The following is a 12,336-nucleotide window of genomic DNA, read 5'->3' on the forward strand; positions in this document are numbered from 1 at the left end:
CGCAGTGACCGCAGGAGGCGCAGTGACCGCAGGAGACGCAGTGACCGCAGGAGGCGGAGTGACCGCAGGAGACGCAGTGACCGCAGGAGGCGGAGTGACCGCAGGAGACGCAGTGACCGCAGGAGACGCAGTGACCTCAGGAGGCGGAGTGACCGCTGGAGACGCAGTGACCGCAGGAGGCGCAGTGACCTCAGGAGGCGGAGTGACCGCTGGAGGCGGAGTGACCGCAGGAGGCGCAGTGACCGCAGGAGGCGCAGTGACCTCAGGAGGCGGAGTGACCGCAGGAGGCGCAGTGACCGCAGGAGACGCTGTGACCGCAGGAGACGCTGTGACCGCAGGAGACGCAGTGACCTCAGGAGGCGGAATGACCGCCGGAGACGCAGTGACCGCAGGAGGCGCAGTGACCTCAGGAGGCACAGTGACCGCAGGAGGCGCAGTGACCGCAGGAGACGCTGTGACCGCAGGAGACGCAGTGACCGCAGGAGACGCAGTGACCTCAGGAGGCGGAATGACCGCCGGAGACGCAGTGACCGCAGGAGGCGCAGTGACCTCAGGAGGCGGAGTGACCGCTGGAGGCGGAGCGACCGCCGGAGGCGCAGCGACCGCAGGAGGCGGAGTGACCGCCGGAGGCGCAGCGACCGCCGGAGGCGCAGCGACCGCCGGAGACGCTGTGACCTCAGGAGGCGGAGTGACCGCAGGAGGCGGAGTGACCGCAGATGTTTATTTCCTAGGCAGGAGGGAGGCGTCACCGAAAAGAGGTCGAAAAACCCCGAGAGCTGTGGGGCCAGGGCTTAGGCACCTTTTTCACTGAGGCCAGAAACCACAGAGCCAAGAGCCCACAGGGAAGCAGAGCGCGCCCTCGGGGAGGGACTCGGCGCCCTGACTTGGGGTTCGCACCCTGTCGCAGCAGTGCTCCCCAAAGACAGCGCTCACGCCAGGGCCGCCTGCTCCGCGGGGCTCTTACCTCCTTCAGGTTCCTTGTGTTTTCAAGGGTGCGGCTGAACACTGGCGTCTGTGCTGTGCTGGCACAAGCCACAGTGGCACGGCCGCCTTGGAGCTGGAACTCCGTGACGGGTCAGGCACAGATGACCCAGCAAGCCGCTCCTGCTCAGGGACACGCAACCTGCGGCGGCTCCAGCGCGTGCCTGTTCTGTAACAGTGTTGTTCCCAATGTCCCCCCATGTGCGCAGGGCACACAGTGTCGAGCAGAGAAGCAGGCTGTCCCCGCGACGGGAGACGCTCAGCAGCAGGAAGGGTCACACACTGACGTGCGATCCTGCAGCAGGGACGGCTGGGAGGCCGGAGGGATGACTGCGCGGTGTGCGGCTCTGATTCTGCGGACCGTCCCGAGACAGGTTATGCGGCCGGAGGCCCAGCAGGGCTTTCCGAAGCTGCACAGATGTGTTCTGAAACCAGATTGTGGTGCAGGCCCCACAACCCCACACACCTTCCAGAAATCACCGAGTTGTGTCTGTGCAGTGGGCTGTGGTCGGGGTCCTTCTGTTTGTGATCTTGCCGTTTTCATGAACGTATAATAACACGTGCCCAAACGGGCCCACGGCACCTCAGCAGGTGTGTTTTAAGAGACTGCAGACAAGGGGGTGGGGGGCGTGGCTCCTTGGGCAGGACAGAGGTCCACGCTAGACAGAGCTGCCCCCCAGACAGAGCTGGCCTAGGGCTATCTTGGACATTGTCCCTGAGGGCTACATAGAGGGATGAAATGACCCTGGACCAGCTGGCTAGTCCTGTGATAATTCTGCATCAGAACCCCCCAAACTTCGCTTTGCCACGGGAATGTGCTTCTGACCTGGCATCTCTGGCCGTGGTTCGGCAGCTCTCACCGGGCTTGGCTCCGGGCCATGGATTGAGGTAGGTCTGTTTTGCAGGCCTCTGCTTTTCTGGGACCAGCAGGCCCCTCGTGTGTTCCCCACATGAACATGAGGGAGCAAGAGGCCAACTCTGCAAGGGCCTTTGGGATTCTGACCGCACCCCGTCTGCTTGCACAGTGGGGGAGGTCGGGAACAGCGGCACTCCCCGACAAGGAACAGCAGAGGCACAGTGTCAAGCCGGAAGGCCTGGGGGTGCTGGCCAGCTGGAAACGTGGGGCACAAGAGGAGGGCCCGATCGTCACAGGCAGCTGTGGCCCCAAAGGGCAGGTTGGCGGCAGCTGACCACCACGGCACATGACAGCCCTGGTCCAGGGCCATCTCAGCAGCCACACACTCTCAAGCTTGTGTCACAGCTGCTGAGGGTTGGATGGGCTGCCCGAGTCCGAACCACAACATGACACGCTCCAACCGCACACCACACAGGCTCCCCGTGGCCGTGGTGCGTGGCCAGTGGCCAATGGCCATGGGCCATCTCACTTGCTGTTGAATTCCTGCAGTCTCGTTCTCCGTGACTGGGTGAATTTCTCGTCCTTTCTTTTTTTCTTTTCCATACTTGAAAAATCCCCTGCGTTGTCAGGACCTCAGTACCTTGGTGGCTGACAATCGAGCCCAGCACCCTCACTGGGAGCTCCGCGGCCCTGCAAGTCCTTACCCTCCCTGACCTTGGGGTTCCTCACCTGTAACAAGCACGGCAGCGGCGGGGCGGCGGCCCCATGCGGCAGAAATGGCAGAAATGGCTTCAAACTGCCTCGTTATGAGACCAGTGGGCTCCCTATTTGTCTGACATTTTCTGTTTCTGCTTTTTAAAAATCCCCTTTAAAAACTCCCCCCGCCCTAAATTAGATCTGTCTCGTTTACTCTGAACTACTCGGCCCCTGCTAGTGACAGGAGAGCTCAGAGGTAGCTTCCGGCCGTGGCCTCACTCCCCCTCTGCCCGGGAGCATCCCGGGCCCCAGGCCCAGCTCACGGCGCATCCCAGACGCGTGTAGTGAGGCAGGCAAATGCGGGTCTCCTGGAGGGCCGACCCCGTGTCCTCCAGGGAATTCCTGCAGACCCGCCCCACGCAACGTCACACGGCCTTGTCTGGGGGTGAGGAGGCCCCCTGTCCCGTCACTCCATCGGGCGTGCCCCCCGCAGGCACACACTGTCCCAACTCACGCGTCCGCAGCCTGTTTCTGGGGTGAACGCAGGATTCCGAGATCTTTGTAGTCGCCAGTTTCACCTTTTCCAGGATTCCGTCACTCCGGGGCACGTGGGTGAGCGGCCGTCACTGGGCTGTGCTTCTCTCTGAGCCTAGAGCTAGTGGCTTCTGCCAGCTGGACTCCAGTGGGCCAGGCCAGTGTCTGTCCCCACCCAGACGCTGTAACAAATGCCATCCTCCGTGGCCACTGTCCCCTTGGAGGTACCCACCGGCACTAAGTAAAACTCAACCTCAGGACCTGCCCCAGGGGCTCGCTGAGGAAGACGCCCACACAGGGAGGACAGACCTGGGGGGCAACCCCCACCCACCTTCTGATGCAGTTCTATACAAATGCTCCCAAGATCTTCAGGGAAAAGCGCCACTTCTCGGCATCGTCCTCAATCCTCTCTTCAAAACAGGTGACACAATAAAGGAGAGTTTCGACCTTTTGTGGCCCTGGTCCCGGGCTCCGAGGGAAGCTACGGGCTGACGTTTACTGAGGTCAGAATGACTCGCCAACCTCAAAGCACGGCTCTATTTCTGCCCCAGGACACGGTGTCCATCCGCTTTGTTGAAAACATACCCCAAAAGGAATATTCCAAACATACAGATAAGCCAGAAATCCTCCCTGGTTTCCATAAGGTTGAAGTCACACAGCCTTGCACACGCTACCAACAGAAGTCCGTAACCTTCTGGAACGTCCTCCATCGTGATGCTCTCTAAGTCTTCCTGTAAAAGCACACGCACCCCTGCCCCAAAGGCCCCTTCCCCGAGCCTGCCCTCCATGTGAAGACGTGCATCCAGGCAGCTGTCCTCACTGGGCTCTGATAAAACTCTCTCTTCACAGGTTTGAGACGTGTTGTTTGATTGGGTCGAGGCGGCCTTGTTACCGCCGTGGCTCCCGCATCTGGTTTCGAAGCTACAGAGTTGACGCAAGCTTTGGGCCGAAATCAGGCTTCTCCACGTGTCGGAGCATGTCGTCTGGTTGGTCTAGGAACAGCTGTGTACCCTGGCTGGGGGGCACCCCGCACGAGCCGGCACAGGAGCCTCAGCTCATACGCACTGGGGTGTCTGCCGTCGTCAGCTCCCCGGGAGAGGGGGCACTGCTGCGCTCCCCAGGTCGGGGTTGTGGGTCAGCCTCTGTGGGGGCTGCTGGCATTGCCAGGAAGGTGCCAGGCCCTGCAGCGGAGACGCTGGGTCAGCGTGCGTGCTTAGCTCGGCTCTGGCCCAGGCCCCAGCACCTGCTGGGGATGGAGGCAAGGGTCGCGGTGACATTGCCCAGCCTCCTGCGAACAGGAGCAGAACATCTCCGTGCTCCATGGATGTCAGACCCGGGCCCGGCCAGCTGCGCCTTCTGCCAGCTGGACTCCAATGGGCCAGGCCAGTGTCTGTCCCCAACCAGACGCTGTGACAAATGCCATCCTCCGTGGCCACTGTCCCCTTGGAGGTACCCACCAGCACTAAGTAAAACTCAACCTCAGGACCTGCCCCAGGGGCTTGTTACTGGTGGAGCCTCCCTCAGAGGGGGAGCGTGTGGCTTCTAGGGCCCCAGAAAGTCCCCTGTGGAGAAATCACAGCAAGACTCTGTGGGAGGGGGTCCCACCTTTTCATGCCCCCCTTAGATGCACCCGGAAGGAGGGCGGTGGTCCTGAGCTGGGTAGGAGTCCTGGTCCTCCACTTCTCCGCAGGCCGCCTCCAGCCCTCAGGCACCACCCCGTGCCTTGGTTTCTCCAGGTAAGATCGGGGTGACGCCCTCCAGCATCATCAAGACAAGCGCCTTGCTGGGGTCTCACTACAAGCCCTCAGACCTTGCGGCCACCCTACAAAACACCTTCCACGACCACCCTGCTTTACAGGTGGGTGACAGGGGCTCGGGAGTGACAACTTGAAAGGACCTGCCGGGCCCGGGCATGAGCGGGGATGGGGCTGGCCTCCCATGCCCCCCAGCAGCTGGACAAGTGCTTGCCGTTCTTCCTTGCTGTGCAACAACGTGACGTGCGGAAATCCCAGCGCTCCGGAGAGCGACCGTGAGGTCCCCGTGAACTGGCCCCCGCCACCACCCGTGGACGCTCCAGCACCTGCCCCCACCAGCTTCCTGAAGCTGTGGCAACAGACACCGCAGAGGGTGGCTGCCCTCCCAGCCGTCAGAGTGTGGACGGCCATCCTGTCCCTGTGTCCACACAGTGCCATCCCTCTGTGACTGTGTCCTCACCCCCCCTTCTCATGGCGACACCTGTCAGAATGGATAAGGGCCCACCCTGTGACCTCATGAGACCCTTGTCACCTCTTCAAAGCTCCATCTCCAAATACTGTCATCTTCTGAGGCACTGGGGAGAGGGCGACCACGTATGAATTTCGGGCACCACGACTCTGCCCATGACACCTCCCAGTGTGCACCCCCGCGTCCTGCCCATCCCAGGCCTGGACTGTGGGCCAGCCCACCTCTTGATCTCCCCTTCTCAGAACCTCCTCATTCCCACCCGTACCTCACCGTCCAGGGCTGCAGGTAGAGAGATGCTCCTGCGGTGTGCAGTCTCCCGCCATTTGCTTTCTTCTGTCAAAAGCTACTGAGCGGATTTATCCCGGCGTTGTTGCAGGAAGTGAATGTTCACGCTTTCCACGGCTTTCCCTTGACCCGGGCTCGGGGTCCTTCCCAGGCTTTGCTGAAAGCAAAGGGGCAGGGAGGCGGGGGCTGTCATGAGCAATGGTGCCCAGGCGTCCCGATGTCTCTGTGTTTGCTTCCCCTGGGGTGCAACTGCTTTCCCAGATGCTCCCAACGGACGGGCGGACGCACAGCCCACAGCAGGGAGACCTTTCCAGCACGGGCGCTCCAGACTTCCTTCCCGCCCACTGAACGCGATCTCGTTCAGGATAACGTTGTTACCCGGCTAGCGGGTCGCCATGAGCAGGGGCGTTTGCTTTCCCTCTACTGTGAGCTCTTGGTGCCTCTCTTTTGCCTATTAGTCCCAATAAACCTATTGTTTTATCTTTTCAAATTGAATTATAGCAGTTCTTTGCGTATTCTGCATATGAATCTACTGAAAATGAGAATTACCAGTATCTTCTCTTGCTTTTGGTTCAGCTTTTAATTTTCCTTAATGATGTCTTTTTGATAAGCAAAAGTACTTCTAACGTAGTACATTTACCAACATTTGCTTTTGTGGTTAGTGCTTCTATATTTCATTTAAGAAATCCTTTCTTTGCCTAAGAAAAAATAAAATTCACCTATATTTTCCTCTAAGAATGCCTGCAGGACAAACTCGTCTATCCACAGGCAGCACGCGTCCAGAAACCGGAGCAGGGGCCCCGGCGCAGCTCAGCAGACTTTCACAAAGCGTGCACACCTGCGTAACCACCCGTCAGCCCAGGAGACAGAACGTTCCAGCATCCACGGATCCTGACACCCCAGCAGGGGAGGGAGTGATGGGGGAAGCCCCAGCTTACGATCTGGAGCTGCCCGTGGTGGCCAGCTCTGGCCTTTCTTTAGTCTCCCAGGGAGAGGCGGGAGGTCTCTCCTCTCCCCTCAAACACACATGCCTCGCAGCCCTGCTCTCCTCGGCCTGGGGACTGGCCAGCTAGTGCGTCCCTCTCCTGAACACACTCCAGTTGCTAGCTTTCAAAGAGCCTTCTCTGAACCCCACAGGCCCCTGGTGTGGTTCTGTGTCTCTGGAACTGAGAGCCTCCCCAGCCCAGCAACCAGGACAAGACAGGACCCTCTTGTCGCGCCCAAGGGTTGCCCTAAGCAAGGCTGACCACCCCCTCACCCTATGGGCCCTCTTTCCTCCCCAAGCTTTTGTCCTTCCTGAAGTAAATCACGATTTCTTCAGATGCTTGGTTTTCTTTGAGCGTCATGGGAATTTTCTAGCCCCTCGAGACATTCCCGAGGTGTCATTTCAACCACCGGGGCCACCAGAAGCATCTCTCAGCCCCAAGTGGTCATGGCAGAGACGTCCTTCTCCACGCTTTCTCCTGCTGGGCCAGGCCTTTTTGCTGCCGTCTCGGACACTCCCCGTGTCCCCAATTGTCTTGGCGACTCCCCCCAGTTTGATGGACGGCGCTCTGTGTCTACACCGCCGGCCCGTATTCTGCACACAGCAGGGATCCCGCGGTCTGCTTTTACTCTCTCAGGTCTTGTTTCAAACGCCACAACGTGAGCCGAGCCGTGGGTCCCTCTTCGTTCTTGGCACTGGATCCCCGAGGAGCCTTCTGCTCCAGAAACATGTCTTTCAACTCCTGGAAACATTTAAGCATTACTGCGTAGCTTATCCCTTCCCTTCTGATTTCCCTCTTCTCTTTCCAGTTTGAGTTGTGAAACGCTTACACGGACCCTGTCGTTTTCATACGTGTTCTCTCTGACTTTCCTTCTTTTTGGTCTGCCCTGGTTGCTGGGAGACTACCTGAAATGCATCATCTAATCCAGAGTTCTCTAGCTCACCACGGGTGACCCTCTGGTGCCAGACAATCCTCAGTTTAGAACAGCCGTCCTGGGCATCAAAAGGGTTTTGGCAGGGTCCCTAGCCTCCACTTGCTAGAGGTAGGGGCTCCTCCTTCCTCGTCTGCCCACCGCAAGCTCTGATGACCAAAAATGTCTCCTGTTGCTGCTGAGTGTCCCCTGAAGGGGCAGGTCAGAGGCCACTGCTACATATTTTAGGTCTAAGGGCAGCCTGTCTCTGCCATGCCCTCGGGACGGGGTCCTGGCTGGTGGGGGGCAACCTCAGAGGCCCCCCCTGGACCTTCTCGCTGTGACCATCCTTAACCCACAGGCCAAGAAGCTAAGGGGCTTGTTCCAAAATGCACCTGGGACTTTATTGATAAGGCACGGAAAGATGTGCCGGCATGGGAGTGGCCATTGTGAGGGACAGTATCTGTGGCAGCAGGGTTCCGGAGAAGCGGGGGCAGGGCACACCCCTCAGGCCATGCAGGGAGCACCAGGGTCAGTCAGGAGGCAGAGGGAAACGTGGACAAGCATGTGTGTTGTGGTTCCCAGGGAAGGAACAGGTGAGCCGCTGAAAAGGCTTAGGACAGAGGGGACGGAACAATTTTGGTGGCTCTGGGCTAGAGTGGTGGTGGCCCCTGGTTGTCCAGGGCCCAGTCACTGCCTGCTGGGGGGTCCAAGCCAGATGGAGAAGGGGCTCAGAGGAGGGCTCCAGATTGCTTAGTGCCATCTGGAAAGCAACTCCCAGGCTAGTGTTCTGCCGTCTCCGAGAACTGGCTCTTGCCACCCAGTCAGCGAGACCCCAGACGTCCCAGCGTGAAGATACGACGACAGTGTCGTTAGTACGGGGGTGAGTCTGACCGCCCCATGTCCACTCCAGTGACCTCCTCAGGAGCTGGGAGAGCAGCCCCGGCTCAGGGGTCCGGGCACCCCATATGCCCACCACAAGCCACGCCTGGACCAGGACATACTTACTGCTGGATGTCCACATACTTCGCTCAGTGGGGTGGCCATGGTGACACCTCAGACCTTCAGGTCGGACTATCGGTCCTGCCTGTGTCCAGCGGTCCTCGCAACAGCCCAGTGCACAGGGTCACAGCGCCCTAGGGAAGCACTGGGGGCCACCATCAGTGTGGGGAGGGGCAGCCCTCTTCCTCGGAGCCTGGTTTCTCCATGAACCCACACGCTGTGCGTCCAAACCAGGCTCGGGTCTGCGGACGGGCCGGTGTCCTGGCTGGGGCTTTTTCTGTCCCACGCTTCTCCTGATTGTGCATGTCGTGTGCCCAGCCCAGGGCTTCAGCCTCAGCGCCGCCAACACTCATGACCGCAGGCTGTGGGCCGCCATGTCAGCTTGTCACTGCATTCCCTCCAGGGAGGACCGCTCCTTTCCAAGAGGTGTGCCTGCTGTGCAGACGGCACGATGGCCCCAAAGATGTCCACATCCTAACCCCTAAAACCTGCGAACACAGTACACGCAGGACAGAAGGGATGTTGTCCACGTGCATGAGCTAAAAATATCAAGAGGGGGAGGCCATTCTGAGTCATCGGATGACCAACATCGTCCCAGGGTCTGTCCAGGGGGAGCAGGAGGCGGGACGAAGATGGAGTGAGGACTCTGATGGGGGCCAGGCATGCACCAAGGGATGCAGGCACCTCTAGAAGCTGGAAAGAGAGAGCAACAGATCCTCCCAGAGCCCTGCAGACCCTGACCATCACCCAGGGAAATGCGTCCTCACCTCTGACCTCCGGAGCCGCAGAGAGTCAGTGGGTGTGCTCCAGGACACTAAGGCTCTGGGAGTTCACCGCGGCGGCGGCAGGAAATAGGGTTAAGACCACCTGTTCCCCCTCTTGGGTATGAACAGCCAAGTGCTGAGAGCCCGGCAGACGCGGACCCAAGAGTACTCACATCACAGTGCAGTCTGTGCAGACGACAACCTTCAGCCCCAAGCCGACAGCAAAGCTTCCCTTCTGCACCCATGGCATCCCCTCCATCAGGACCGCATCATCTGTCCTGCTGCTGCTGTCCCTGCTCATCAGAACCCCTGAAATGGGACCACACACCATGCACCTGGAGGGGAACATCACGCTGATGGGAAACACAGGAACACACCTTTGTTTGCTCAGATCTGACCGGGCTCCCACACTGCTGGGCCTGGCCTCCGTGTGGATGCTCCAAGGGGGGCCCCAAACCACAGAACATCAAGGTCCCACAGACCCACATTTTCACACACTGAGGGGCTCGCAGGGAGTGAAGGACGTCACCAGGGGACAAGAAAGTGACTCAAAGCCTAGTGTGTCTGGAGGAGGCAGCTTCATCCCCAGAGAGGAACAGGGAAGAAGGGAGGGCTGGGACCTGGGAAGGTGGCGAGGGGCAGGTACCCTCTCTGTCTGTGTGTGTGTGGGGGGGGTGATGTGAAGGGCAGGACTGCCCCCGGTGCCCCAGCAGGTTGGGGGTGGAGAGTGGCTGCTTTGCCGGGTTTTGAACTCTTGTCCCCAACCATGCAGAAAGTCCTGCTGCTCTGTCCAGGGCTTTGGGTGAGCGGGATCTTTTTTTTTTTTTTTTTTTTAAGATTTTTATCCATTCATTTGACAGAGAGAGAGACAGAGATCACAAGTAGGCAGAGAGGCAGGCAGAGAGAAGGGGAAGCAGGCTCCCCACTGAGCAGAGAGCCCGATGTGGGGCTGGATCCCAGGACCCTGAGATCATGACCTGAGTCGAAGGCAGAGGCTTAACCCACTGAGCCCCCCAGGCACCCCGAGCAGGATCTTTGAGGACCTTGCAGACGCCTGGATTTCAAGGGTGGGTTGATGCAGGATGCCAGAGGCCATGCGGAGCCAGCCCTCTCTCCCTGCTGCGTTTCCCCCCCAGCCCGACAGCCTGAACTCACAGGGGTCCAAGGAAGGTGACGGGTACCCCCAGGCATGGGGCTGGCACAGCCGCTTTATGGAGCTAGACAGCTTGTTGTACCCAAATCTCAAGGTCGAGCTTACCACCCAGGCTGACCTGGAATGCTCACCAAGGGGTCGTCTCACGTCCCTCCTGAGGTGCCGGAGAACCAGCCTTTCCACCACAGTCCTCTTGCCTTCCTGTGACAATCCCACGGCCTGCACCGCGTGCGCTCTCAGGGGGCGGGCAGCACCAGAAAACCAAGGTCACCTTCCCTTTGCCACCCTACTTCTTTCCAAGGAAGAAGGATGAGTCTCGCCCGCTGCATTTCAGAACAACGGCGCAGCAGGCAGAGCAGAGACAGAGACAGCGGCCGGAGGGGGCCCTGGAGGTCGTCTGCCGAGTCACTTCAGCCGCTGTGGCACCTGTGAGGCGCACCTAGAAACGCCGGTTTCGTTTCTGACTTTCTGCAGAGCAGATTTCAAGTTTTTAAAAAAGACCGATTTTTTGCTCTTCTTTTGAGGAAGCATGTCAGTCAATGGGAACCTATCAGATGTAATCACAGCAGTTTCATACCGAGGAACTAAATGGGAAGAAATGAACAGCAAAATTCTCCTACGTCCTTTGTCTGAAAAACACTTACGTCCTCCAGATAAGAAGGCACCATTGTTCACACTCAGAGCCCCTTCCCCGAGTCCCTCCACCCACAGCCACAACAGTTCATTTTTAAAAGAAAACTATTAAGAACTGCAACGTTTCCCTACACCTAAAGTGGAAGGGAGATGTAAGATAGGGTGCGTGATGGAGACGTCGGGCCTGTGGGGTGCGGGCCCAGAAAGGGGCGAGTGGCTGTGAATGTTGTCCCCGAGGAGTGAAGAGTCTACAATTGCCCACAGGAAGTGGGGCACGACAGTCCGGAGCACCAGCTGGCCTCGGAGCCAGGACAAGGCGCCCATGGCGACGGCAGGAAGGTGATAAGGAAGATCGCCTTCAATAGCAACACTTGAGGAGGACCGAGAGGACGGACCTGGGCTCCGCCAGCTCCATTTTTATTTCAAAGGTGCACATTTGCCAACCTCGTTATCTGGCCCGCCCGCAGGCCGGCTTCTGTCATCCCTTGTTCTTCCTGGGATCTGATCCTGTGTACGTGTTGCCTTCTGTATGATGCACGTTACACACAGATGACTCGAGACCGAGGAAGGTGTTTTCTTCCCCTCTCGAAAGGACGGACGTCTGCTCCTGGCAAGGAGCCAGACACACCGAGCACCCCAGGTCTCCCTAATGCGGTCCGGCTCCCTGGGATCTGGTGTTTTTCAGGTTCCCTCTTCCCAGCCCAAAGTCTTGGTGCTGACTAGACCCTCCCTCTCTGTAGCAATCTCAGAAGAACAACTCGTCCCTTTGTCTTTGGTCCGTTGGGAGCTTTGCTCAGTGGCTGAGCTCTCAGCTCCTGTATAGAAAGGAGTTCTTCGGGGAAGAGTCCCCCGTTCAGGAACTCTTCAGTCCCTTGTGAGTGGAAGCGCTGGTCCTCACGACCTGGCGAGCCACCGCGCCAGCAGAAGCCGAGAGTGACCCTTCACAAGGCGGACCTAACCCTAGAACCCGTGTAAAGCTCTTCAGTGGCCCTCGTAGCTGCCCCTTTCGGCCGCCTGCCCAGCGACCAGGACGTCTGACGGTGACGCGAGTTCCCGGTACTGTGGTGGTTTTGTGCGTGCCAACTTGGCTGGCCTCAATGACCGCCCGCCGCCACCCCATCTCCCTTTCCCACAGGGTTTCCTAACTGGGCCACTAGAGGCGTTTGGGGTGAGCCGTGGTGTGGGGGTGGGGGATGCAGCAACGCTCTCACACCTGGAAGGTCAGGATGGAGCCCCAGGTGTGGCAGCAGCTCGTGGTGGGAGGCAGGTGGGCAGCTGCCCCCCCCCCCCCCCCCCCCCCCCCCCCCCCCCCC

This window comes from Enhydra lutris, unplaced genomic scaffold, assembly GCF_002288905.1.
Source record: "Enhydra lutris kenyoni isolate GAN:26980312 unplaced genomic scaffold, ASM228890v2 scaffoldscaffold12, whole genome shotgun sequence".
NCBI lineage: Eukaryota > Metazoa > Chordata > Mammalia > Carnivora > Mustelidae > Enhydra > Enhydra lutris.